This window comes from Triticum dicoccoides, chromosome 5B, assembly GCF_002162155.2.
Source record: "Triticum dicoccoides isolate Atlit2015 ecotype Zavitan chromosome 5B, WEW_v2.0, whole genome shotgun sequence".
NCBI classification, from domain to species: domain Eukaryota; kingdom Viridiplantae; phylum Streptophyta; class Magnoliopsida; order Poales; family Poaceae; genus Triticum; species Triticum dicoccoides.
Genome location: NC_041389.1, coordinates 539,434,663 through 539,439,876, shown reverse-complemented (window position 1 = coordinate 539,439,876; position 5,214 = coordinate 539,434,663). Strand labels below are relative to the sequence as shown.

Here is a 5,214-nt window from a genome sequence, read left to right as displayed (position 1 = left end):
AAGTAGCACCATGATCTTTATGATAGAGAGTATCTTGTTTTGTCACTTTCATATACTAGTGGGAATTTTTCATTATAAAACTTGGCTTGTATATTCCAACAATGGGCTTCTTCAAATGCCTTAGGTCTTCGTGAGCAAGCAAGTTGGATGCACACCCACTTAGTTTCTTTTGTTGAGCTTTCATACATTTATAGCTCTAGTGCATCTGTTGCATGGCAATCCCTACTCCTTGCATTGACATCAATTGATGGGCATCTCCCTAGCCCGTTGATTAGCCACGTCAATGTGAGACTTTCTCCTTTTTTGTCTTCTCCACATAACCCCCATCATTATATTCTATTCCACCCATAGTGCTATATCCATGGCTCACGCTCATGTATTGCGTGAAAGTTGAAAAAAGTTTGAAATTACTAAAGTATGAAACAATTGCTTGGCTTGTCATCGGGGTTGTATATGATGAGAGCATTCTTGTGTGACAAAAATGGAGCACGACCAAACTATATGATTTTGTAGGGATGAACTTTCTTTGGCCATCACTACTGGAATCTGGCACTTTGCCATCTGCCATGGCAGATGGCAAAGGCATGGTCGGCGGATGGCAAAGGCTTTGCCATCTGCCAGCAGATGGCAAACAGTTTGTCTGAAACCCTGCCGGCAAACGCTTCTTTGCCGTCTGCTGGCTGATGGCAAAGAGCCTATGCCTTTGCCATCAGCTGGCAGATGGCAAAGCCTCTTAACGGGGTTAGCCCCGTTAGAAGGCTAACGGCATACTTTGTCGTCTGCCAGCAGATGGCAAAGGCTTCAGGCTCTTTGCCGTCTGCTAGCAGATGGCAAAGAGCTTTGCCATCTGCTGGCAGATGGCAAAGGGCCCAATAGGCCAGCACAAATTTTACATGTAGATGACACGTGGCCTCTTTGCCATCTGCTGGCGGATGGCAAAGTTGCCCCATTTAATTTTGTTTTTTCTTATATCAATTCATTTTCACAGAAAATCAAACACAAATATATTTATATGACCAATATAGCATATTCAACACATATTACCAATAGTCATGAACACATATATATCAAACACATATCCAACACATGTTACCAATAGTAGCAAGTTTCATCCATACATATACATAGTTTCATCAATATTACATAGTTTCATCATAGGTAGCAAGTTTCACAAAGTCAAAACAAAAACTAAAGACAAGCACTCCATCAACCCAAGCTTCCGTGATCTGAAGCAAATCTACAAAATGGGAAAGAAGAAAGTTAGAAGAAGAAGACTAGAAGAAGAAGATTATATGATGCAACTAAAATGTGAAGATTATTATGATGCAACTTATATCTGTAAAATAGGTCATTTTGGAGCTAAGTATGGTTATTATGTCATTTTTGAGATAACTAAGCATACTAAGTCATTTTGGTGTAAAAAATGCTAAGTAAGGTCATTTTGGAACTAATAAGTTTATTATGTCATTTTGGAACTAGCTAAGCATATGAAGTCATTTCGGAGCTAAAATATGGCATTTCGTAAGTCATTTTAGAGCTAGCTAAGCATATTAAGTCATTTGGAGGAAAAAATGCTAAGTATAGGTCATTTTAGAGCACCTACAATCAGACATACCATGACCACGAGCATAATTAATGTACCTAGATTGTCAAACACGTCGGGATGCAAAATCATAACTAAAATACACTGAGGGCAACAAAAAAAAGGCATTGATTGACCTAAGTATTTGATGCACATCACATTTGAGCGCTTCCTTTCCAGTATAGATGCATACTTCCTGATTTACTTGGTGAATGCACTATGTAAATATCAAAATATAAATAGGCAACTCATACGAAAATCCGGTGTTGTTCACTGAAGAAATACATCAAAGCATATCTTTAACTTACACAAAAGTAGAATGTCTACTCGCTTCTTTACAAACAAAGCCAAGGCTATATGTGGACATCACCTTGGTATATTTAGCAAGGGATTTATTGTTTTTTCTTCAATGCCTACAAAGCTACCAGAAATTTATCTATTTTACACTAACTATGTTACTGAAATTGCAAATACATGGCTTAGCTCCCCAAAGAAATGAATCCAATATTAACTTATTCACATGCACCACCTACTAATGGAGTAACTACCTACGAAGCTACCAGACATTTCTCTATTTTATGTTAACTAATACTAAAATTGCAAATACATGGCTTAGCTCCCCAAAGAAATGAATCCAATATTAACTTATTCACATGCAGCAACTATTAATAGAGTAATTATTATTCAAAGCATTAACTGATCAAATCAAAATATGCCTTACAAAAGAAGTGGAGCGAGTAGGAAATAGATAGCAGTAGAACACTTGAAACTTCATAACATCTAAGAACCTAGCATTGTAGTTGAAGCTTCAGTTTTGCAAACATCATTCATCTTGGTTCATTACAAAAGCAAGCCAAAGTGGTAAACATTCTAAAAGAAATTTTATCTCCCTGAATCATTATGAGAAAAGCCTGACCCTTTATATTGGGAGCATCAAAACACACCTTTTCTGCATTGTCCCACGGAAAAGTGCGATCTAAATAACCAGAAATTTTGGTGGCAAAATTATCTGATTGGAAACATAGCAGGCATGGAACTACACATGGATTTGGAAGCATGCTATTTGGGGCAGAAATCAGGGAAGTACAAGTGTACTCGCAAACTGCAAATAAATAGTAAGTTCGGTTTAGGGTACTTTATCTCATGGCTTGGAATTCATCCATCTGCCTACATATAGATCAGTCCTCCCTTGAGTCGTCTTCTTGGGTTGGAATGGGTACTAAAAAGCAAAGAAGTGGAGTATTTCAGTTAAAACTGGGATCAACTTCAAAAAATAAGACGGGCATATCATGTGATTCTCTATTTGTGCTTTGTTCTCCGAAGATCATCTAAAAGAAGTAAAAAATTAAACTAAGATGTAAAAAATGGAACAACATGCTCTGGATGGGTGGTAAACATTTATCTCCCTGTCAACTTGGTGCCAGGATAATATATGTTAAACAGGAAACTTGCAAGAGTACACATAAGATGTTGGACCAGGTTTATAGACAATTCGTGGAAGTGGGGGTGAAAGAGTGGAAGCAGGCAGCAAGCCTGGTACAACATCGATTCCAAAACCAGCATTACATAAAAATCATGCTTACTTCCTACGTCGAGTGTACAGTAACACGGCCCACTGGCATGAGAAAGAGAGAGAGATGGCAGAGGAGAGGAATACCCATGCCGGAGTCAGTTGTGAGGAGGATCCGGTTGTCAACAGCGTAGTGTGCTACTCGCTGGTCCTGTCGAGTGCGAGCAAGCCTGGTACAACATCGATTCCAGAACCAGCATTACATAAAAATCATGCTTGCTTCCTACGTCGAGTGTACAGTAACACGGCCCACTGGCATGAGAAAGAGAGAGAGAGAGATGGCAGAGGAGAGGAATACCCATGCCGGAGTCAGTTGTGAGGAGGATCCGGTTGTCGACAGCGTAGTGTGCTACTCGCTGGTCCTGTCGAGCGCGATCAAGGAGATCCCCGGGATTAACGGATGGTGTCTGTGAGCATGAACTTGGACAACCAACCATCAAGGGATTCGATGTACGCCTTCTGAGCACTGACGTAGCTCACGAAGCAGGACCTCCAGTTCCTAAGCTCGACCTCCAGCTTGAGAGTAGCATGCCGCTGGGCATCATTGCAGAATTTCTCATACGCAGGGCCGGTGAAGGAATTTGCCTCAAACATTATCTGTCTTTGTGCTTCATGAGAGTCCACCATTACTTTCCTAGTTCTCTGAAAGCTGTCACGGAGAAGGGAAAAGGCATCAGTATTTTGATTCAGTGAAACTACATCAATCATCAATTCCACACACGAAAAACATGAGATCAGTTTACCTATGCAACATCTCAACAAGCTACGGTTGCGGCTCCTCGTCCGTAATTGTTATATTCTATCGGATATTGATTCTGCTGCTCGTAGAGAAACCTAGATCCTTGTGTGCAAGCCTCTTACATTGTCCTGGCTTTTTCAGCACAATGCCGCTCTGAACCTTTGGCGTCTTGGTTCCTCAGACACACATATTTCTTCTCTTGTCGGATTTGATCTATGGCTTGTACAAGCCTCTAGATGCAATAGAGGATAGCTTCAGATCGACACACACACAGCGTCATGGAGCATGTCCTGCGCGACCATGATCTGGGATTGGAGGCGCAGCGGACCTGGTCCTCGTCATCGCGGGCGAAGGCGGGGAGCTGGGAGAGGTCACACCCGCCACACAGTCCCTAGAGACGTAGCCAGCGCACCTCCCTCCTGCTAAGACAGACAGTCCATGGTTGAGAAATCATGTACATAAGTCATAATGTGTAGGAGCAAGAGATGAATTGCTCAAAAAAAGAAAAATGGACAAAACAAGAGCTGATGATCCTGCTAGAAATTAGTTAAAACATTGACTTTTTGTCTTTTTGAATATCTTGTATGATACTGCTAGAAATTAGTTCATTGGAGCCAAGGCATTCAAATGCCAACATTACCATAATACATCACTTGTAATCATTAGCTACAACAAAACACATCATGTCGTGTGTAATTGGCACAATTTCTGTCATATATGGTAAACCTGCTCCAGAATAACACAATAATGTGAATCCATTGCAAATATTTTCTTCTATCTTTTAAAATACTTATGCTATCTTGAGAGAAGCCACTAGTGAAACCTATGGCCCCTGGGTCTATCTTTTAAAATATTAATCTCCCGTCAACTAGCTATCTCTGTCGCCATTTATTTTGCAATCTTTACTTCTAATCTTTATCATAAAAATACCAAAAATATTATCTTATCATCTCTATCAGATCTCACTTTTGCAAGTGGCCATGAAGGGATTGACAACCCCTTTATCGCGTTGGTTGTAAGGTTCTTATTTGTTTTTGTAGGTACGACGGACTTGCGTGTGGCCTCCTACTGGATTGATACCTTGGTTCTCAAAAACTGAGGGAAATACTTACGCTACTTTGCTGGATCGCCCTTTCCTCTTCAAGGAAAACCAACGCATGCTCAAGAGGTAGCAAGAAGGATTTATGGCGACATTGTCGGCGAGTCTACACACAAGTCAAGACATACCAAGTACCCATCACAAACTCTTATCCCTCGCATTACATTATTTGTCATTTGCCTCTCGTTTTCCTCTCCCCCACTTCACCTTTGCCATTTTATTCG

At 40.6% G+C, this 5,214-nt stretch overlaps 1 long non-coding RNA gene across 4 annotated transcripts; it reads right to left on the bottom strand.

Annotated features, from left to right (window-relative positions):
• Positions 1 to 1,190: 1,190 nt before the first annotated feature.
• Positions 1,191 to 4,576, bottom strand: LOC119311424. Of its 4 annotated transcripts, XR_005151053.1 has the most exons (5): positions 3,896 to 4,576; positions 3,451 to 3,801; positions 3,240 to 3,322; positions 2,718 to 2,801; positions 1,191 to 1,237 (listed from the first exon to the last, which is right to left on the bottom strand). It is a non-coding gene; the product is annotated as an uncharacterized LOC119311424 (long non-coding RNA). The 4 variants fall into 4 exon arrangements; XR_005151054.1 differs by lacking the exon at positions 3,240 to 3,322 and having other exon boundaries at positions 3,896 to 4,567; XR_005151051.1 differs by lacking the exon at positions 1,191 to 1,237 and having other exon boundaries at positions 1,809 to 2,801; positions 3,896 to 4,568.
• Between the last annotated feature and the right edge of the window lie 638 nt (positions 4,577 to 5,214).